Source organism: Stegostoma tigrinum, chromosome 8 (genome assembly GCF_030684315.1).
Source record: "Stegostoma tigrinum isolate sSteTig4 chromosome 8, sSteTig4.hap1, whole genome shotgun sequence".
NCBI classification, from domain to species: domain Eukaryota; kingdom Metazoa; phylum Chordata; class Chondrichthyes; order Orectolobiformes; family Stegostomatidae; genus Stegostoma; species Stegostoma tigrinum.
This window is the reverse complement of record NC_081361.1, coordinates 84,117,311-84,141,217: the sequence shown is the minus strand read 5'-3', so window position 1 is coordinate 84,141,217 and position 23,907 is coordinate 84,117,311. Positions and strand designations below refer to the sequence as shown.

General features: G+C 42.5%; 1 long non-coding RNA gene across 4 annotated transcripts in view; it reads right to left on the bottom strand.

Moving 5' to 3' along the window:
* LOC125456275 (uncharacterized) overlaps window positions 1–23,907 on the bottom strand; it is a 200,273-nt gene that overhangs the window by 123,968 nt on the left and 52,398 nt on the right. The window contains exon 1 of one of the 4 annotated variants that reach the window (XR_009446078.1): window positions 12,566–12,618. The exons of 2 other annotated variants lie outside the window; for them this stretch is intronic. This is a non-coding gene — a long non-coding RNA (uncharacterized LOC125456275). Of the gene's footprint in view, window positions 1–12,565; window positions 12,619–23,907 lie in introns of those variants that run through there. One more of the 4 variants, XR_007248431.1, reaches the window with a different exon arrangement.

The following is a 23,907-nucleotide window of genomic DNA, read 5'->3' as shown; positions in this document are numbered from 1 at the left end:
GCTGCGAATCTTTGATCTTTTACTTATAAATTCTGTGTCTGATACAACCTCTCTCACTTACACATGAAGGAGGACTGAGGCTCCGACAGCTTGTGTTTTCAAATAAGCTCATTGATCTATAACCTGATGCCGTATGATTTCTGGCTTCGATTTATGGCGTGCGTGGGGAGGAGGCGGCGGGTATGCAGCGTGATGATCACAGTTATCTGGTATAGGCAGAATTGTGGCAATCTCTTGATGGTCTATGAGTTTGTCTAGAAGTGGCAATTTCGATTAGATACATTAGTTAATCAAATAAAGTGTACAACCTTGACAATTGGAAATTGTTCACTGATTCCAGAGGACAAATAGCCCATTGGCGGGCATTGCGTTGGTTGCATCAAGGTGGTGAGACTAGCATTCTGCCCTCTAGCCAATGTGTCTGGAAACTCTTCCATGCATCTTCCTCCTCCTCTTCTGCTCCATTTTCCACCTGAGAAAACAGTTTTCTGAGGACCAGCTGATGAGAACTCACCTCTTGCCCAACCATTTACTGTTAGATCATTATTTCCAGGGACAGGTAACTTACTTTGGTGATCAAGATAATAAAGTGTGAAGCTGGATGAACACAGCAGGCCAAGCAGCATCTCAGGACCACAAAAGCTGACATTTCGGGCCTAGACCCTTCATCAGAAAGGGGGATGGGGTGAGGGTTCTGGAATAAATAGGGAGAGAGAGGGAGGCGGACCGAAGCTGGAGAGAAAAGAAGATAGGTGGAGAGGAGAGTATAGGTGAGGCGGTAGGGAGGGGATAGGTCAGTCCAGGGGAGACGGACAGGTCAAGGAGGTGGGATGAGGTTAGTAGGTAGGAAATGGAGATGCGGCTTGGGGTGGGAGGAAGGGATGGGTGAGAGGAAGAACAGGTTAGGGAGTCAGAGACAGGCTGGGCTGGTTTTGGGATGCAGTGGGGAGAGGGGATGAGCTGGGCTGGTTGTGTGATGCAGTGGAGGGAGGGGACAAACTGGGCTGGTTGTGGGATGCAGTGGGGGGAGGGGACAAACTGGGCTGGTTCTTTGGTGATCAGTTGTCTCAACTCTTTTGTCCAATAACCATGGGACAGCCACCCAACATAGGTTGATCATCCTCTCGCCCACATTCATCTGAGGGTTAGTTTCCCGTTCTTCGGAAAAACAAAAATTTCTTATTTTTGGAAACAACAGACTGATAATAGGATAGTGACAGTTTCAGTAAATCTTTTGTTTATTCTTGTGGAAGGCTCATCGTTATTGTGACACATAGAACATAGAACATTACAGCACAGTACAGGCTCTTTGGCCCTCGATGTTGTGCCAACCTGTCATACCGATCTCAAGCCCATCTAACCTACACTATTTCATGTACGTCTATATGCTTATCCAATGACGACTTAAAGGTACCTAAAGTTGGCGAATCTACTACCGTTGCAGGTAAAGCGTTCCATTCCCTTACTACTCTCTGAGTAAAGAAACTACCTCTGACATCTGTCCTATATCTTTCACCCCTCAATTTAAAGCTGTGCCCCCTTGTGCTTGCCGTCACCATCCTAGGAAAAAGGATCTCCCTATCCACCCTATCTAACTCTCTGATTATTTTATATGTTTCAATTAAGTCACCTCTCAACCTTCTTCTCTCAATGAAAGTCCCTCAGCCTTTCCTCGTAAGACCTTCCCTCCATACCAGGCAACATCCTAGTAAATCTCCTCTGTACCCTTTCCAAAGCTTCCACATCCTTATAATACGGTGACCAGAACTGTACACAATACTCCAAGTGCGGCCGCACCAGAGTTTTGTACAGCTTCACCATAAACTCTTGGTTCTGGAACTTGATTCCTCTATTAATAAAAGCTAAAACACTGTATGCCTTCTTAACAGGCCTGTCAACCTGGGTGGCAACTTTCAAGGATCTGTGTACATGGACACTAAGATCTCTCTGCTCATCTACACTGCTAAGAATCTTACCATTAGCCCTGTACTTTGCCTTCTGGTTACTCCTACCAAAGTGCATCACCTCACACTTGTCCGCATTAAACTCCATTTGCCACCTCTCAGCCCAGCTCTGCAGCTTATCTATGTCTCTCTGCAACCTACAGCATCCTTCGTCACTATCCACAACTCCACCGACTTTAGTTTCGTCTGCAAATTTACTAACCCATCCTTCTACGCCCTCATCCAGGTCATTTACAAAAATGATAAACAGCAGTGGACCCAACACCGACCCTTGCGGTATACCACTAGTAACTGGTTTCCAGGATGAACATTTCCCATCAACTACCACCCTCTGTTTTCTTTCAGCAAGCCAATTTCTGATCCAAACTGCTATATCTCCCACAATTCCATTCCTCCGCATTTTGTACAATAGCCTCTTGTGGGGAACCTTATCGAATGCCTTGCTGAAATCCTATATACCACATCAACCGGTTTACTCTCATCTACCTGTTTGGTCACCTTCTCAAAGATCTTTTAGGCAAGGTTTCCTGCTACAAAGAAAGCACCAAGTCTGGAATGCTGAATGCACATATGTTTAAGGGGAACTCCAATTTCCAACAGCTGGCCATATTTTCATGCAGTCAAAAAAGCCAAATCAACAATTATTGCCAAATAAAAAATAAAATAACTGTGGATGGTGTAAACCAGGAAACAAAACAGAAGTTGCTGAAAAAGCTCGGCAGTTCTGACAGCACCTTCTTAAAGGAACAAAAACAGAGTTAACATTTCGGGTCCAGTGATTGAGGAAGGGTCACTAGGCCAGAAACATTAACTCTGTTTTTTACTTCACTGATGCTGCCAGGCCTGCTGAGCTTTTCCAGCAACTTTTGTTTTGTTTTCAACAATATGGTTGTTTGATAGCATCGAACTTGAGTATTACTGAGAAAAGACACATTTTGTCAAAGCTTTTTGTCTTGCACACATTAGGGCAATTCACAACAATACCAATTCAAGGATAAACACCAACCAGACTGCAAGCACATGTACATGCACTGTTTTTGTCTCTAACTAAGTTGTACCGCTGCAAAGCCTCATCAAAGGGTGCCCACTTTGAAGAAGTTCTTGGCCTCCCTCAGACATGAACTCAATGAATCCCTTTCTCACTGCCAGTCCTGAAGAAGGCTAATACCTGAAATGTTGACTGCCCCTTTCTTTCAGATGCTGCCTGGCTTGCTGTGTTCTTCCAGCCTCCTGTTTGTCTACCATGTACTTGCACTATGCCTGTTACAACTCAACAAAATAGGTGACAAGCATTTGCTGGTTTATTTTTCAGGGTGTGCCTTGACCAGGCAGAGGGCATTTGCAGGTGTTTGTAGGCTGCATCAGCAATTCAAGATCGAACAAATAATTATTCTTTTATGAGGAGACTGTACATCCTCAAGTTTCTACATTTGTACCATACATTTCCGAAGCCAAGTCAGAAGCCAATACTGACAGACAATACATACTTTTGTGTTAGATGAAAATCAATGCCCAGTGGAGATTACATGGGTATATTAAGTGCATGCAAAGTGGACATGTACAAGTCTATACAACTCAAGTAAATACAATGAATAGTGCTTTTAGATAACTCTTTTGCTGCTGCTATGTATTCCAAACATTTACAAATCTGTTGTTTTTGTAGTTGCCGCATACTATTTTGGTCTGGCACAAAAATCCAAATTCTTTCTCATTGGCTTTTGGTCACAGAACTGTTGATGTTAAGGCAGTAACCTGCAAATCTAATTTCACATTGATTTGTCAACAGTTCAAGATGATCCCAGGAAGAAATTGCTATATTTGTATGAAAACTGCCAAATGTCCTGTCAAATTATCAGGAGAAATAATTCTCAGGAGATACATTCATAATGTTCCCTGCTTACATGGTGGTTCATGGTGGTTTCTAAAACAGCAATACTATGCTTTAAGAGATAAACAACGTAGCTTAGATCATGCTTTGCATTAGGGTAGAGCAGCAAATCACATTGTTGCAAGCTATTGCTTAAAACTGATGTAGCATCAGGAAAGGCTGGACATCTATTCAGCAGTAGTTCTTCAAAGCTGGATTTCATCCCCAAATTGGGGTGAAATTTGCACCTTGAAATCAATAACTTCACAAAGGGCATTAGATTCCTGCAAAGCCTGAGGACTGGGCAAGAATGAAAGATTCATATGCTTTGATATCCAACTTTGGCACTCACTTGTTGGTTACTGAATCCAGCCTTATAGGAGGCAATGATTCCTATTTGTGGCTCAAACCATCTTACACCTAGCAGTTTAAGTTATATTCATGCTTCCATGAATAAACATAAACATCCCTTCAAGTTAATAAATGAATGTTAAATCATCAGTGAAGTAGCCTGCACTAAATTAAGAATTGTTGATTAAACATTGGGTGTATGTATAATAGATACACAAGGTAAATAGCCATGGTCGACGCAAATCTCTCTCCACAATTTGATAGCTGTGGAAAAGAGACACCATTAGCTATACAGCTTAAAGGACATCACTCCACATTGAGAGAGAGACAAAGTAAAAAGGCATCCCTCCATGAACTTTCACAGCTGGTGCAAGGAATGAACCTGTACTGTTGGCATTTCACACCATAGACTAACCATGTAAATGAGAACCAACCAATTAATCAATCTACAACTGAGACCAAGATCTGTGATTGGTATGATTTGGTAATGTTTATTTGGGACTTCTTTTTACACATCATTAAATACCCAGTCTAATGACTAGGCTAAGTGTTTAGACTTGTAGTTAGTAATATTTACAGAACTTGCGTAACCTTTTCCTTGTGAGCTGCAGTGGATGAATCTGTCATCTTTACCTAATCTGGGAGGATCATACAATTTTTCTAAGATGTTGGAGAAATGAAGTTTGTACTAAAGACATGGCTCCAGTATCATTTATTCATGGGTACATCATCATATGGAGTGACAGCTGCTTCTGGAATCACTGGCTCAACATCTAATCAAGACATTGACATGTATCTGTACCTGGTGGACAACTACACAATTTTAACATCCATATCCTCACTCTTTGACTGTTAGTCAAGGATAGAGTTTTCACCCTTTACAGAAACACTCTTCAGTACACCAAGCAAAAACGAAACTCCTACTTCCAAGCTCTCACTAAGGTTACTGAAATTATGAACTAAAATATGGATAAACAGAATGGAGGAGTAAAAACAAAGAAGCTACTCTTCCTGTCAAAACATCATCATATGGTTGTAGCCCAAAGATTTTCCCATTCTAGAATTGGCAAGATAAATCACAGGGAAATTGGAACTTTCTTAAACTGGTTTCAATTGAAAGTGTGTTGCGTATGCACAGCATATGAAGTGTTGAGGGATTGTTAAAGAGATTTTCAGTTTCTTTTCGTCGATTTTTGACCTAAGTTTTGATTTTTTTTATTTTCTATCACACCAGAAGTTACGTTCTATTAATTACAATGCTCAAGGCAAATGACTGAATGGAACAGACTGAATGGTCACATCCTTTTTTGCTGAGTTTCTAGGAAATCTCTTCGATTGAAATGACTTATCTAAATGACAGCTGTTAAAAACGTTAACCCTTTACAGTTTCTATTACCTCAAACAAGAATGGTTACTATCCTGGGTGACATCCAGTTGGTGTAGACCGTATGGGTCAAAGGGCATGTTCTGTGCGAAGACTCTAATAATGGATCACTATCATAAAACCATAAGACCATAAGACATAAGAGTGGAAGTAAGGCCATTCAGCCCATCAAGTCCACTCTGCCGTTTAAATCACGGCTGATGGGCATTTCAACTCCACTTCCCTGCACTCTCCCCGTAGCCCTTGATTCCTTGTGAGATCAAGAATTTGTCGATCTCTACCTTGAAGGCATCTAACGTCTCGGCCTCCACTGCACTCCGTGGCAATGAATTCCACAAGCCCACCACTCTCGGGCTGAAGAAATGTCGTCTCATTTTAGTTTTAAATTTACCCCCTCTAATTTTAAGGCTGTTCCCACAGGTCCTAGTCTCCCCGCCTAACGGAAACAACTTCCCAGCATCCACCCTTTCTAAGCCAGACATTATCTTGTAAGTTTCTACTAGATCTCCCCTCAACCTTCTAAACGCTAATGAGTACAGTCCCAGGATCCTTAGCCGTTCATCATACGTTAAACCTACCATTCGAGGGATCATCCATGTGAATCTCCGCTGGACACACTCCAGGGCTAGTATGTCCTTCCTGAGTTGTGGGGCCCAAAACTGGACACAATATTCTAAATGGGGCCTACACATATCTACACAGGACACAAGAAAACATCACTTCCCTGACTTCCCAGCTGGTTTGTAAAAAAAAAATTATACTGTTCTTGTTATGTACCAGCACGCCTATAACTCCTGATGAGCTTTTTCTGGGCTTCTGGCTTTTCTGACTTTCTGACTGAGGGTCCTTGGATTGGTGCCACATCTAATCACTGTTGATCTCACTTGTACTCTGTTATTAAAGAACAAAGAACAAAAAAAATTACAGCACAGAAACAGGCCCTTTGGCCCTCCAAGGCTGCGCCAATCCAGATCCTCTATCTAAACCTGTTACCTATTTTCCAAGTGATAATGGGAACTGCAGATGCTGGAGAATCCAAGGGAATAAAGTGTGAAGCTGGATGAACACAGCAGGCCAAGCAGCATCTCAGGAGCACAAAAGCTGACGTTTCGGGCCTAGACCCTTCATCAGAGAGGGGGATGGGGAGAGGATTCTGGAATAAATAGGGAGAGAGGGGGAGGCGGACCGAAGATGGGCAGAAAAGAAGATAGGTAGAGAGGAGAGTATAGGTGAGGAGGTAGGGAGGGGGTAGGTCAGTCCAGGGAAGACGGACAGGTCAAGGAGGCAGGACGAGGTGGGAGGTAGGAAATGGAGGTGCGGCTTGAGGTGGGAGGTTCCTACCTACCACCTCATCCCACCTCCTTGACCTGTCCATCTTCCCTGGACTGACCTATCCCCTCCCTACCTCCTCACCTATACTCTCCTCTCTACCTATCTTCTTTTCTCTCCATCTTCGGTCCGCCTCCCCCTCTCCCTATTTATTCCAGAAGCCTCTTCCCATCCCCCTCTCTGATGAAGGGTCTAGGCCCGAAACGTCAGCTTTTGTGCTCCTGAGATGCTGCTTGGCCTGCTGTGTTCATCCAGCTCCAAGCTTTGTCACCTATCTTCCAAGGATCTGTATCCTTCTGCTCCCTGCCCATTCATACTAGGTGAAAAAGGGGAAACTTTTTACCAACTTTCCAATTTTCTTGGATGATCACAATAAAGATTTAAGTCCTTCTTAGCATGAGGTGACACTGTCGTCCAATTAAAATGTAGGTAACTGTTTTTACTGTATTCAATTGGAACCAATTACAAGGTTTTATTAAGTTGAAGAAACAGTGGGTTTATACCATATCCGAATGCAGAATAAGAGGATGCAACATGAAGAAATAAACATTCACACATTCACTAGTCCCTCATACATCCCTGGTTAAAAAGCATCCAATTCATAAAGAAGGTAAAATACTGTACAGTTTAGAGATCTTTAGATGTCCTTGAAGCAGAAGGATTTAACCAGACACCTCAGCAGTACAGAATGTTATTATCTTTTCAAGTTGCTGGTGTTCTGATGGTACTTTCCAGTCAATGCTGTCAAACCAGGCACTTTGCTTCTTCTTGAGAGCAAGACTTCTCATGCTCTGCTCACTTCCACATTCTTAATTCCATCTCTTCTTTTCTGCAAAGAGAGTCTTCCTAGATAAAGTAGCTGTATTGTATATTCCCTTCACTGCAGTTTATCCTTTTCTGGGTTTAGTGATGAATAATTTCAAATCAACCAGTACAGAGACACTACGACACGTCAGGGGCAGGTAAGGCTTGAACTTGAGTTCCTGGTTCAGAGGTTGAGATATTACCACTGCTCTACAAGAAGGTTCCCAGTCTTAATGATAGAAGGTGACATTTCATCAGTAGGTGATGATTTAAGCATTGTAAAAGAAGGTACATAGTGGAAGCTTCAGAGATAGCAGGAACTGCAGATGCTGGAGAATCTGAGACAACAAGGTGCAGAGCTGGATGAACACAGCAGGCCAAGCAGCAGAGGAAAATTTTCTGAAGCAGGGTCTAGGCCCGAAATGTCAGCCTTCCTGCTCCTCTGATGCTGCTTGGCCTGCTGTGTTCGTCCAGCTCTACACCTTGTTATCTCACATTTTGGAAGCTTTTCGTTTCGGATGAAATACTTTCGAGGATGCAAAAAACACAGGCGATTGGCACCAGGTTAAGATGCTCAGAGAATTGATGCAGTGCCAGCTTTGCCTGGTAACAACCCAGTGATTCTGAGAAAATTGGCTATATCATTGATAGCGAGGACGATGGCTGTGGACTGTAGAATGATATTAATGGTTTGGTTGAGTGAAGAATGGTGACAAACAGGATTCAATCGTATTGAATTCAATTCACAGGAATCATTTCCTTCATTGAATACAAATATAACACTGGAACTGCAGCAAACACTGGTGAAGGCACAGCTGGAAATCTGTGTGTAGTTCTGGTTACCACGTTACAGGAAGACATAATTGCTCCAGAGAGAGTACGGAGCAGATTTACAGAAATGTGGCCAGAGTTTGAAAATTGCAGCAAGAGGAAAGATTGGAAAGGCGAGGATTATTTTCCTTCAAACCAAGGTGGGGGGTGGGGGGGAGGCGGCGGTGAGGAGTACTTACAGAAACGGACAAAATAATGAGAGGTTCAGATAGCGTGGAGAGGGAAGACCTGCTTCCACCACTTGACAGATAAATTACCAGGGGCTCAAATTTAAGTTGAACAGCAGAAAGCTTAGAAGGTATATGAGGAAAAGTGCTTTTCAGTCAGAGGGTGGTGGGCATCTGGAATTCACAGCCTGGTTTGGAGATTGTGGTGGAAACCCACAACTCATTAAAAAGGAATCTGTTTCTGAATGGCTGTAACCCACAAGGGTATGGAATTCAAATGGGCAGCTGGTTTATTAGTGATAAAACCGGCCTATCCACAGGCATGTATAATGAATGAAAAAACACAAAATAAGTGCCACGTTGAAGTTCCTGGCAATCCGTGAAGCCCCAGTGACCTCACTGCATGGATTTCCACACCAGCATTCATTAACATGATTGCTAAAACTCTGTATCAGACCTAATTCCCAGGCTTACACACTTCAGCAGAAACCATCTCACCTAAAGAGGCTTCTGAAGCATCAGGGGTCTTGAGACCATATTACAGAGTAGGGGGCGCTGAATGGCTTAAAACGCATAAAAGTAGATAAATCGCTGGGACCTGATGCACCCTGGAACTCTACAGGAAACTATGGAAGAGATTGCTGGTCACCTTGCTGAGATATTTGTATCATCGATAGCCACAGGTGAGGTGCTAGAAGACGGGAGATTGGCCAACATAGTGGCACTATTTAAGAAAGGTGGTAAGGAAAAGCCAGGGAACTATAGACAAGTGAGCCTGACATTGATGGTGGGTTCATTGCTGGAGGGAATCCTGAGGGACAGGATTTACAGGTTTTTGGAAAGGCAAACACTGATTAGGGTTAGTCAATATGGCTTTGTGCATGGGAAATTGTGTCTCACTAACTTGGTTGAGTTTTTTGAAGAAGTAACAAAGAGAATTGATGAAGGCAGAGCAATGGACGTAATCTATATGAACTTCAGTAAGGTGTTTGAAAAGATTCCTCTTGGTTGACCGGTTAGCAAGATTAGATCACATGGAATACAGAGAGAACTTGCCATCTGGATACAGAACTGGCTCAAAAGGTAGAAGACAAGAGGGTGTTGGTATTGGGTGTTGATTTTCAGACTGGAGGTCTGTGACCAGTGGTGTGCCACAATGATTGCTGCTGGATCCACTGCTTTTCGTCATTTAGATAAATGATTTAGATGTGAACACAGGTGGTATGGTTAGTAGGTTTTCAGCTGACACCAAAATTGGAGGCTTAGTGGACAACAAAGGAGGTTACCTCAGATTGCAATGGGATCTTAATCTGATGGGTCAATGAGCCAATGAGTGGCAGATGGAGTTTAATATAGATAAACGTGAGGTGCTACAATTTGGAAAGGCAAAGCAGGGCATGACCTTATACACTTAATGATAAGGTCCAGGGGAGTGTTGTTGAACATAGAGACCTCGAAATGCAGGTTCATAGTTCCATGAAAGTAGAGTTACAGGTAGATAGGATAGTGAAGAAGGCATTGTTATGCCTTATTGGTTAGTGCATTGAATAGAAGAGTTGGGAGATCTCGTTGCCAGTATACAGAACCTTGGTTAGGCCACTTTTGGAATACTGCATTCAATTCTGGTCACCTTGGCAATAAGAAGGGTGTTGTGAAACTTGAAAATGTTCAGAAAAGATTTACATGGTTATTGCCACGGTTGGAGGGTTTGAGCCATAGGAGAGGCTGAATAGACTGGAACTTTTTTCCCTGGAGCATCAGAGGTTTATAAAATCATGAGGGGCATGGAAGAGTAAATAGAGAAGGCCTTTCCTCCAGGGTAGGGGAGTGCAAAACTAGAGGACATAGTTTTAAGGTGAGAGGGGAAAGATGTAGAAGGGAACTAAGGGCAACTTTTTCACGCAGAGGGTGGTGCGTGTATGGAATGAGCTGCCAGAGGAAATGGTGGAAGCTGGTAAAATTACAACATTTAAAAGGCATTGGATGGGAATATGAATAGGAAGGGTTTAGAGGGAAATGGGCCAAATGCTGGCAAATAGGACTCGATTTATTTAGGATATCTGGTCGGCATAGACAAATTGAACCAAAGGGTCTGTTTCTGTGCTGTACATCTCTACGGCTCTATGACTGGACAGCAGTAGCAGGAGCGTACCTGCCATCCTTAATAAGACAGCAGGTAGCCAATTAGGAGGTTACTTGTGGTAAAATTGCCAAGCGAGTCAGCAACTTGGAGCTCAAGACTTACTTTATATCGTCACACTGAGGTGCCCACGAGCCTCGTAAAATTCAGGTCTTGAAACTGTTACTATTGACAACTTGCTTCATTCCTCCTTGTCCTCCACATTCTCCCTTCTTTTGCACATACCCTGTTGCTTTAGTTGATCGATCCACTACACTGATCCATTTAACTGAATTCAATGATGTACATTTACCTGCTCTGATCAGACAAACTAGGGGAAAGTTGCAAATACTGAAAAATAAAAATTACGGTAAGGCACCAGCAGCTCACTTTTCTGAAGAAGGGTCCGGACCCGAAACGTCAGCTTTCCTGCTCCTCTGATGCTGGTGGGCCTGCTGGGTTCATCCAGCTCCACACCTTGTTATATCAGCAGCTCACTTTTGTTTCTTCCTCACTTTACAGATGCTGTCTAATCAAAAAGAAAAGACACTTCTTTTTCATAGAATCAAGGGGCACAGAAGGAGGCCCATCAGCGTTCTGTGTCTTTGTGAGATGTTACAACTCATGACGGGTAGAGCACTAGATACTGAGTCCATCTACATCCAAAGTCATCACAAAAAAAATTATCAAAGTACGCAATGTCCCTAAAGCATCCGTCTGACAGAGTCAGGTTAACAAAAAAAACTCAGACCAGGTTTCTGCACTAAACAAGAGCTATTATTTATTCCAGATGAATAGATTCTAACCACACATAAATAACTATGAATCAGCAACATATAACTCTACTGTTTAAAACTGTAACTTCCTTCTGAAACCACCTCCACACATATGCAGACAGATACAAAAAGACAAAAGAAAATTGGTGTTATGGAAGGAGGAGAAAAAAACATACTGGAGAAACAGTGCAACAATGCTAACCCTTAGGACTTTATGCGATATTCCTTTTGTTTTTCAAGCCTGGGTTCTTTCACTTTTTCACAGATGTCACTGAGTAATTAGTTTATAAAATATATAATCTCTGACATATTGGTTAAAAGCAACAGCTTATAACAACAGGTAGGATAAAAAAATTGGCTTTCTTCAGCTGAGGTATTTCACTGGGAAGAAAAAGAGAGTGTGAGAGATATCATCTCCTCTTCCAGAGAAGAAAGGGCTTCTTACTGTAGCATTCACATCCATAAGCTGCTACCCAGAAATCAATCAGAGAATTGCTGTTAGACTGATAACCTTTGGTATCCACAACTGTTCACTGTTATAAAAACCAATCAGCTACATGTTGCCCGTTGAATTTCATTTTATGTATCTGTTCCAGTGGCAAGCTACTTATTTACATTGTTCCCACTCTTTGCAAAGCAACAATGTATAATGAATTTTAGTAACTTGGTTTTTATAAGTGCAGCAATTTCTTCCTCAGTCCCTTGTCATAAAACGGTTCTCAGTTCAGTCCACAATCAAAAGTAAAGTAAGAAGATTCAAACTTTACAAACCCCTTTGAAAGAATGATCCAATTAGTTCCATATGCTTGCCGAAAGGCCCTGCTACATAACTGTAAGGTCATTTTTGGAACGTATAATGGATATCCCAACATGTTTTATGGCCAGTGACCTACACCACATGCATTCCCAATACTTTCTGTCCTTACCTGCACAAGATGGCACACCAACTATTAGTTAAAAATGTGCTAATTACCTTGATTCAAAGAGAAGATGTTAGCACGGTTATGTGTCGGTCTAACTAAAAAGGATTATTCATAGTTCTGACTGCAGATGGATAATTGCAAATTTGGCTGCCTGACTGTTTTTCTGTTTGTAGCTCTGGCCACCCGCTGTTTTTTGTTTTGCTTTGTGAAAGAGTCCATTGCTGCACTCAACACTACTGACAGCTGATAATGTTTTTTATCAAAAGAATTATCTGTGGGGAATAAGAATTAAGTAAACAGAGTGGGAAAAAGAGAAGCATCTTGGATTTAGCAGCAATGAAACTGTCTATATCACAATAGATAACGTATTTACAATGCATTGAAACATCAGTAATGTTCTAAATTGTATGGAAACTTTGTTAGACCAAACTTGGAGTGCAAGTAACAGTTCTACATAAGAAGGAATATAGAAGCAGGCACTGGACAATGTCCAATAGTGGGTCAATTGACTTGAATTACAGCAGAAATAAGATGCTATAACATCAGGGAACATTGAACAGGCACCGGCTCTTAACTCTCAAAAAGAGAAGATTGACAGATGACCTGATAGGTTCTTCAAGATAGGAATTGATGGAGTAAATGTAGTGAAGAGGCTTCTGCTACAGTGGTGCAAGGAGGCAACTCAACACTACCTGCTCAAGGGCAATTACGAAAGCCAACCAATGATGGTTCACCTAATGACCATCACATCCAGGTGAAGAATAAGAAAAACTAAAAATATTGTGGAGCAGATAAATATAAGGTAGTTATTAATAAATCTAATAGTTAATTCAGGAGAAAGTTCTTTGACCAGAGAATGGTGGAGTTTGACACTACAACTCATTGACAAATTTAGGGAGAAGATAAACAATTTATTAATTGACATAAATAAGCAAAATATAGAGGGACACAAACCATGGGCCAAAGGGGCCAAATGGGCTGTTTCTCACGTATGGTACATTGTAAGGAACTGGGCTGAGATGAAGCTTTTATTTATTAACCTTCAGCTCATGGCCTTTTATTATCTTGAAGTGTGAACAGGAAAACTGATATCATATAAAAAGCTTTGTGATAAATTTGCTTTCAGGAGCACTAAAATATCGTTATAGATAAAACTTCAGACTCACTGCCAACAATCTTTGCTCCAGCTGCAGTTGTGCCTCAGTTCTGGATTAGAAAAGGCAGTGCCTAACCCACTATGGCATACAATTCATGCCATAAGAAATTTCTAATTGGCAAAGGGAGGTGTGAAGAGTGATTTTCATGTTACTGTCACCCATTTGCACTTTGAAACAGTCAGCAGCTGAACCAGCTGATGACTGCATTGATTCCCATCTCCATTTACAATGATACCAGTTGGGATTCTTGACATTACTCAATGCCTTCATGAACCTTAAGGTCTTCCAGTCCATTAGTTGGCAGCGAGTTTGTGATCACCACCAGGACATCATATACCATGAATCTGTGGAATTCACAACCCCAGACTGTGGTGGACACTGGGACACTCAGCAAATTTAAGGAGGAGAAAGCCAGCTATTTAATTAGTAATGGGTTAAAAGGTAATGGGGAAAAGGCAGGAAAGTGAAGATGAGGCCAACATGAGGTTATATTAAATGGTGGAGCAGGCTTGAAAGGCTGAATTACTTATTTCTACTCCTAGTTCTTATATTCTTATACGGGGTATGCAGACATTTCCAGCAGTTCACCCGATTCTTGAATCCTCTATCCCAGACTCTTTAATCTTGCACAACAAGTGTGAGGCTGACAGCTTGGAGACAAGGGTGATAAATCCTGCAGAATTAGGTTCCTGGCTCCTTTTAGGAATCCACATTTCTCCTGAACATTAGTCCTGAGAGTCGATACGAACCCTTAGCAAGCAGACTGATCGAATTGTCAAATAATATTTCCAAAGCCAGCACTGGCCTGGTGGCTTCCTCCAATATAAGCCAGATAGTGGGTCCCATATGATAATGATTAACTCTCTGCAACATCAGATTTGATCTGCAAAGGAGGCCACACAGAGCGGCAGATCTTAAGGAGTAACAAACATTGAGGGAATAGGGTTTCTCTCCAAAGTTTTTTGGCATTAGCTCTTTAAAGAGCATTTGAACTGAACTTCCTCGCTCCCCTGTAATGAGGACCATGTCCAACTCCATCACCCTCAAGTAAACAGCATCTTAACAACAAACATTGATACACATGTTAACCATTATTGTCGAGTCATCAACTGTTATAGGAACTTTGCATGCAAAGGTTCCAAAAAACATTGTGAATTTCCTAATTTACAGAAATGCCTGTACATCAATATGATTTTGGTTAAAGTCAACAGCGCCAACTTTAAATGCTCCCTTGCCTTTACAGAGGTCTACTTGCATTATGAGTAACATGTTGATGTGGACAAGCATTGTTGAAATGATTATGCTCAGCAGCCTACTGAGTTGGCCTGATCATGAACTGCCATAGTTCAGCACCACATGCCTAGGGCTGTCTGACACATAAAACTTGCTGGATCAAGTGTTAAAAAGGGTTCAGCCGTGTTCCCCTCATGCGAGATAGCAACATATTACATTCTTTTGCTCTTTCCATTAGGATGCAGCTGAATACTTTGATTGTTCTGCAAAACCGCAGACTCAATGATCCCATTGAAGCCCTGCACCTTTTGGTCTCCCAGCAGGAAGAAATGCTTGAGCCTAGAATCTGAGAACATACTTTGGTTAACAAGAGATGCTACTCATCGTGTAAGCTCCTGGAAGAAGATTTCTACTGGAATTGCTGAATCCTGAGATGGGATGTTTCTAAGCTTCTGGAAGGACTAAATGCTGAATTAGAATTAGAATTACATTTATTGTCATGAGTACTCAAGCACAAAAGTACAGAAGCCACGATGAAAAGAGTACGAAGTCATCACTTCCAGCACCATCCTAGGTACAAAGGTGCTGAGGTACAAAATCTTAGGTATGGTAACTGCGTCGTCCTATTATGATCAAGGCCTCCCAGGAGTTGCAGAGTAGGAACTGAAGTAAGGAATTCTAAAGAAAAGTCATCCTAGATGTGAAACATGCTTTTTGTTTTTCTCCCACCACAGATGCTTTCAGCCCTATTGAATTTTCTACCACTTACTATTTATTTTATTCAGATCTCCAGCTTCCACAATACTTTGCTTTGATTTCAGTTGAAGTAAGTTAGTTGGCAAAAACGGCCTATTTGGCTTCAGAAGATAATTTTAGTTAAGGTGATTGTACTTCTCCAAAAATGCCAAAAGTTCCAATCAACTACTTTGTGTGGAATAGTGTTAATTAAGTAATAGCATATCAATTGTTTATTTTACATCTCTCTTGACTTTTATTTCCATTGATCTTGATACATTTGATCAGAGGCAGTAGCTACAACTAAACATTTTATTCCATTTGCCATCCCAAATGTAGCCAAAATGGATGGAAATTTAAGTGGCATGAAAGCCATTTATTCCATTATCTCTTTGTTCCCTTCTTTTGTTTATTTTAATAAATTAATGTCTTGATTGCTTGCCAGTCTTCCTTTGTATCTCCTGATATTTCTAATGATTTTGATTGTTGTTCCTTTATATTTGATACATTCTAATCAGTCATAGTCACAGAGTTATACAGCAAGGAAACAGGCCCTTCGATCTAAACTGTCCATTCCAAACATAATCCCAAACTAAACTAATCTCGCCCTCCTGCTCTCAGTCCATTTCCCTCCAAAACTTTCCTATCATGTATTTATTGAAATGCTTTTTAAACATTGTAAATGTACCTGCATCCATCACTTCCTCAGGATGTTCATTCCAAACACTAACCACACTCCGTGTAAAAAATTTTCCCCTCATTTCTTCTTAAAATCTCTCCCCCTCACCTTAAAAATGTGCCCTCTAGTCTTGCAATCTCCCATTCTAGAGAAAAGACGCCTACCATTAACCCTATCTATACTCCTCATGATTTTATAAAACTTCTATAAAGTCAACCCTCAACCTCCAATGCTCCAGTGAAAAATGTCCCAGCCTATCCTGTCCTTTTTTTATAACTCACATCTTCCATGCCTGGTAACATCCTGGTAAATCTATTTGACTTTCTTCTGCTATTAGCTCCAGTTTCTCATCTATCTTTTTAAAGACTGATTTAAGTCTGAATTTCTGACTCATTCAAGAAGTTCCAGAAGTTCCAGTTCTTGCTGCACTTTAATGCACCGCACATAGGAGAAATTTTAATTTGTACCCTAAGTAACTCAGAGGCTATTACAGTACAGAAGAAGGGCATAGAGCTAATCATGTCCATGCCAGCTCTTGGAAATAGAGATCCAATTAGCCCCATTCTTTGATCATTACCATAGACCTGGAAATATTTCCTTTTGATGAGGGTTGCTGGGAAAAAGACATATTTTACCACATCTTCTCATCTTGCACTCATTAGAGCAATTTGCAATAAATACCATTTTAAAAGGCAAACCAATATTATACTATGTGAGAGTAAGGTGCTGATTGGTTGCCCAGTGGACTCTGATTGATAGAGACATTGCCATAGAGAATGCCCTAGTTGATAACAATTGACAGCGCCACACATTGTTAAAATTTAAATTTTGATTAATCAAGACATCACCCTGAACAGTAAGAAGCCAAAAAAGAAATGAGCCCTCTGAACAACAGAGACAGGCACAAGGGGGAGGGATGAGGTTAGTAGGCAGGAAATGGAGGTGCGGCTTGAGGTGGGAGGAGGGTTTCGGTGAGAGGAAGAACAGGTCAGGCAGGCGGGGACGAGCTGGGCTGGTTTTGGGATGCAGTGGGGGGAAGGGGAGATTTTGAAACTGGTGAAATCCACATTGATACCATTGGGCTGCAGGGTTCCCAAGCGGAATATGAGTTGCTGTTCCTGCAACCCACAGGTGGCATCATTATGGCACTGCAGGAGGCCCATGATGGACATGTCATCTAAGGAATGGGAGGGGGAAGTTGAAATGGTTCACAACTGTGTAAACAACTGCACCTCCCAATCACAAACCATTTCAACTCCCCCTCCCATTCCTAAGACAACATGTCCATCCTGGGCCTCCTGCAGTGCCATAACGATGCCACCTGTAGATTGCAGGAACAGCAACTCATATTCTGCTCGGGAACCCTGCAGCCCAATGGTATCAAGTGGATTTCACCAGCTTCAAAATCTCACCTCCCCCCACTGCATCTCAAAACCAGCCCAGCTCGTCCCCACCTCCCTAACCTCTTCTTCCTCTCACCTATCCCCTCCTCCCACCTCAACCCACACCCCTATTTCCTTCCTACAAACCTTGTCCCTCTCCCTTGTCCTGACGGTCCTCCCTGCTCTGACCTATCCCCTCCCTACCTCTCCACCTATACTCTCCTCTCCACCTATCTTCTCCTCTATCCATCTTTGGTCCACCTCCCACTCTGTCCCTATTTATTTCAGAAGCCTTTCCCCATCCCCCTCTCTGATGAAGGGTCTAGGCCCGAAACGTCAGCTTTTGTGCTCCTAAGATGCTGCTTGGCCTGCTGTGTTCATCCAGCTCCGCACTTTGTTATGTCTTAACGAATGTTGCAATTCCTATACTTAAAGGTCTGAGCAATGAAGGCAAGCGTGCTGAACATGATACCGGGAACTGCAGATGCTGTAGAATCCAAGACAACAAAGTATGGAGCTGGATGAACACAGCAGGCCGAGCAGCATCTCAGGAGCACAAAAGCTGACGTTTTGGGCCAGGATCCTTCATCAGCGAGCAGTGCTGATCGTGTTTAGAAAAACAAGAGGTAACTTGTTTGAAACGTACAATATCCCAAGGGGGTTGGCGAGAGTAATGGCGAAGAGCATGTTTTCTCTTATGGGTAAACCTAGAACTAGGAGTCACTGTTTAAAACTAAAGGGTCACTCACCCATTTAAAGATAGAGTTATGGTCATTTTTCTCTCACAGAGGATCATGACACTTTAGATCTGTCTTCCTGAAAAGGTGGATGAAATAGAGTCCTTGAATATTTTTAAGGCAGAGGTGGCAGATTCTTGACAAGCAAATGGGGTATAACTTATCAGGGGCAGGCGGGAATGCAGTTTTGAGGCTACAGTCAAATTAGTTGCGATCTTATTAAATGGCACAGAAAGGTGTGGTGGGGGGGGCCGAATGACCTGCTTATGCTCCAAACTCATATGGTCACAGGCGACAGGCAAAATTCACCTGGGTAACTAGGTTTTTTTTAAAGCTGTTCATCTTGGCTCAAACTGATTCCTGTTCATTGATCGTTTCGTGAACTTGATCCAACCTGGTCAGGTGACTACTGCTACCATTTTAAATCAGTGTTTTTCGTTCAGAAAACCATCTGGAGTACTGTCTCTAGTTATGGCCGTCCTCCTGAAGGAGGAACATTATGATGCTGGACAGAGTTCAGAAAAGCTTTACCAGGATCATGCCAGGAATGGAGGCTTTGAGTTACAGGGACAGGCTGGATAGGCTGAGAATTTATTCAGCATATGGAGTGTAGGAGGGTGAGAAGTGATCATATATAGTGTCATACCATTCGACCCAGGCTTGTAAAATCATGAGAGGTATAGGTAAGATGAATGACAAGGGACTTTTCCCTAACATAGGGGTATTCAAAACCAGGGGCATGTTTTTAAGGTGAGAGGAGAAACATTTCAAAAAGATTTGAGGGGCAACTTTTTTTTTACAGAGTTGTTCATGTGTGGAATGAACTTCCAGAGGAAGTGGTGAGTGCAGGCACAGTTACAACGCTTAAAAGGCATTTGGATAAGTTTAGGAACGAGAAATGTTTGGAGGGATATGGGTAAGCACAGGGAAGTGGGACTAGTTTAGCTTGGGATTATGGTCAGCATTGACGGGTTTGACAGAAGCATCTATTACTTTGCTGTATGATTCTAAAACACCCCAGGTATTCAAATTAGAGATGTTAAAAAATTGAACATTGGTCTATCATAAAATAACACTTCTGTTTGAATTATTTGTCCAGTATTTCTCATTCAAGTTTTAATTTGTACTTATTTGTGCTGCTTCCTAGTCAAGTAAGAACAGTCCCTTCGAGATAACAATAACTGCTGATGCTGGAGTCAGAGATAACGCAGAGTGGAGCTGGAGGAACACAGCAGGCCAGGCAGCATCAGAGGAGCAGGAATGTTGACATTTTGGGTCGGGATCCTTTTTCAGAAACGAGGAGGGGTGAGGGAGCTCAGAAGTGAATAGAGATTTGATGGGTGGGGCTGGGTAAGCGGAAAGATGATAGGTGATTGCAGATAGGGAATAGTGGGGATAGATCAGTAGGGCAGGTGGGGTGGATAGTTGGGAGGAAAGGTGGACAGGTTGTGTCAGGACATGGAGACAGGGATGAGAGGGAGGGTTGGACATGGGATGAGGCCAGGGGTGGGGAGATTTTGAAACTGGTGAATTCCATGTTTAGGCCATTGAGCTGTCAGCTCCCGAGGCAGATTATGAGGTGCTGCTCCTCCAGTTTGTGTACAGTGTCATTATGGCACTGGAGGAGGCCCAGGATGGACATGTCACCCAGGGAGTGGGAGGAAGTGTTAAAATGGTTGGCAACTGGAAGCTATGGATGTTTGTCATGTGCAGAGCACAGATGCTGTACGAAACAGTGTCCAAGTCTCCATTTGGTCTCACCGATGTAGAGGAGGCCACATCTGGAGCATCGGATACAGTAACCAAGTTGATGGATCTACAGGTGAACCCCTGTGCAATGTGGAAGGTTTGTTTTCTGCCTTGAACAGAGCTGAGGGGGGAAGTGTAAAGGCAGGTGTAGCACTTCTTGCAGTTGCAGGGAAAAGTGCCGGGAGTGGTGAGGTTAGTGGGGAGAGTGGAGTGGACGGGGGAGTCATGGACAGTGCGATCCCTACGGAGGACAGATAGGGGTGGGGAGGGAAAGATCTCCTTGGTTGTGGAGCCGGATTGTAGGTGGCAGAAGTGGCGGAGAATGATACGCTGGATGCAGAGGTTGGTGGGGTGGTATGTGCAGACAACAGGGATTCTGTGTTTGTTTTTTGTTGGGGGGGAAGGTATGTGAGGGCAGACGTGCGGGAAATGCAAAGTTGCATTTGAGGGCATTTTCGATCACCAGAGGGGAGAGGTTGGAGCCCTTGAAATAAGAAGATATCCGGGATGCGCAGGAGTGGAATGCCCCATCTTGGGAGCAGACGCACGAGTGGCGGAGAAATTATGAGTAGGGGATCGCTTTCTTGCAGGAAGATGGGTGAGAGATTTTTTTGGAAGGGAGATGTCCCTTTTGAGTTTACCAGATCTTCCCAAACACTGCATACATCTCCAACTTAATTTTGTAGATCAGAGCCATCTCTGCTGTATTTAAGCAGTCTCAACCCTCATTTTAGCACAAAGCCTGGAGTGTGGGAGTGGGGCATTGCATAGATTTGGCTGCAACAGTACTTGTGACTCAGCACAGACTAATCTCCTGCTATGAATTAAAATTAAAATTGATACTTTTGTTGTCCCTGATCCTACTTAAATCAAGAAAAACAGCCAGACGCTGACAGGCCACAGAACTATCATTCCCATACGTTCAGAAAGTAAAAAGCAGACAAAGAATTTTGATCATTAAAAATTAGATTGAAGATTTTCCTGATGAGGTTCATGACAAATTACGACATTTGTATACGAAAAGCTATTCCACCTGGAAGTGTTTATTTAGGAATGCAGTCTCCAGTTTGTTTGCCTGCTGTTGTGGCTGGCATTTTCCCAGAGACACGTGGATTAGCCTTAGCTCTGGCCTCCTTCTAACCCCGTGCATAAATACTGAAATATTTAGCAAAAAAAAATCCATTTATTATAGATACGCCCATACTTTCAAAGAAATAAAGAACATAAGAAATGAACAAGGGCCACAGTTTAGGGGTGAAGAGTAGGACATTTCGGACTGAGATGACGAGAAATTTCTGCACCCGGAGAGTGGTGAACTCGTGGTATTCTCTGCCACGGAAAGGCTAAAACATTGATTGCTTCGAAGGAGGAGATAGATATAATTCTCAGGGCTAAAGGCATTAGAAGTTTTAGGGAGAAATTTGGACCAGGACACTGAGTTGTACGAGCAACCATGACTATATTGAATGGCGAAGTAGGCTTGAGGGGCCAAATAACCTATCCCTGCTCCCACTTTCAATTTCTATTAAATTGGCTGAACAGCCAATTGGCACTGCTCCTTCATTTGGATAATGGACGATTGAGCAGAATTGGGCAGAATGTAATGGCAGCCCGGTCACATTCCCACCTTCCTCCAGCCATGTTCCAGGTGTGAAGGCTGAGCATCACCTGTGGGCCTCACACCTCCGCTGCTTATATTCAACTAAAGACCAGTAAAGATCTTGCCATTCAGGATAACCATCCAACATTTGGGTTGACCTGCTGCCAACAGTAAGGGCCTTCCTCGTACTTAGCCACTCTCTTTGCAAATGGGGGACCCACCATCAGGAAAGGGAGCAAAAACAAAGTTGCTGGAAAAGCTCAGCAGCTCAACTTTTTTGAGTCCGGTGACCCTTCCTCAGGAGTGAGGAGCTTCTGAGGAACTTCTGACGAAGGGTTACCAGACCTGAAACGTTAACTCTGTTTTCTCCTCCACAGATGCTGCCAGACCCGCTGAGCTTTTCCAGCAACTTTGTTTTGGTTCCTAATTTACAACATCCACAGTCCTCTTGGTTTTTATCAGGAAAGGGCGATGCTGCTGGATGACACCATCCTCAAATCAAGAAGGCAGTGGTTCAAGAAGGCAGCTCATCACCACCTTCTCAAGGGCAACTAGGGCAGGGCAATAAATGCTGGCCAGTCAGTGAGGTCTACGTCCCATGAGTGAATTAAAACAAAAACTCAAGTCCATTTGTATTTCCACAAGCACTGATGCAGTCCATGTCCTCAGAGCTAGACCCGGACAACATTTAGACTTATGATAAATAGAAAATAATATCCAGTCGGAGAGTCATAGAGCTGCGCAGCATGGAAACAGACTCTTTGGTCCAACTCATCCATGCTGACCAGATATCCTAAGTTAATCTAGTCCCATTTGCCAGCATTTGGCCCATATCCCTCCAAACCCTTCCTATTCATGTTGGAATTACTATCTCCAACAAGGGAGGATCTAATCACTTCCCTATGATATTAATATCATTGCCTTCACTGTACTACTAATACCTTAGTGACTCTCATTCTACAGAAACTCAATTGGAATAACTCCATAAATAACATGGTTAATGGAGCTGTACAAAGACTGGATAATATGCAGTGAATAGCTCACCTGAGCTTCACCCGAATATTTTCCTCTTGTCTGAATGGGCACAGCTACAATCACATTTCACCCACTAACCTAAACATTCACATTTTGTACTGCTGACACACCAGTGCACAGGATGCAACAATTTGCTAAAAAACTTCCAGTTGTATCTGGGAACATCATCGCTTCCAAAACAATGCTCCATACCTTTCTGACTTGGACACATATCTTCACTGACACTGGGGTCCTGTTCCTCAAACATTTAGCCTAGAAATGGGAACGCCTGCTATGGGCACAAAAGATTTCAAATTAGGTTGTGCTTTTCCCACCTGTTGACTGACAACAAAATGTGCTTTAAAGAACAAGTATTTTAAACCTCATGAGTGCTGTGATTTCACAAAAAGGCACAAGCTACATTTTCACATGTGTAAGATAAAAGCCAAGAAATTTTCTTAATTCCACAATACTCAAAATGTACTCACAACCGTGACCCACTCATTCATTCGCACAAGGAAAAAGACATACATACACACACAAATAAATGATGATTACAAAAGTGGTGGCATGCATTAAGATGTTTAAAAAGTCGAAAAAGTTGAGGTTGTTGACTTGCTCACTGAGCTGGCTTGTTTTCGTTCAGGTGTTTCATCACCATGCCAAGTAACGTCATCAGTGGAGCCTCCAATAAAATGGTGTTGTTCTACTCTGCTTGGAAATTATACCGTCCAGTCCGTTGTGGTGAGTAGTACCATTTCCGGTTTTGATCTTTAAAAGTTTGTATATGGGGTCCAATTCTACATGTTTGTTGATTGCATTACGAGTGGAGAACCTTGCCTCTAGGAATTCCCATGCATGTCTATGTTTGGCTTGGGCTGCTATGGTTACCTTGTCCCAGTTAAATTGTTGGCCTTCATTGTCAAAAAAGTTCATCGTGCTGTTTTGCTGCGAGCTGATGTTCATGTATTCTGATGGCTTGTTTCTTTCCTGTCTGTCTGATGTAATGTTTGTGGCAGTCATTGCATGGTATTTTGTAAGCCACGCTGGTTCTGCATGTTGTGGGAACAGAGTCTTCAATCCCGTAAGTGTTTGTCGTAGAGGGG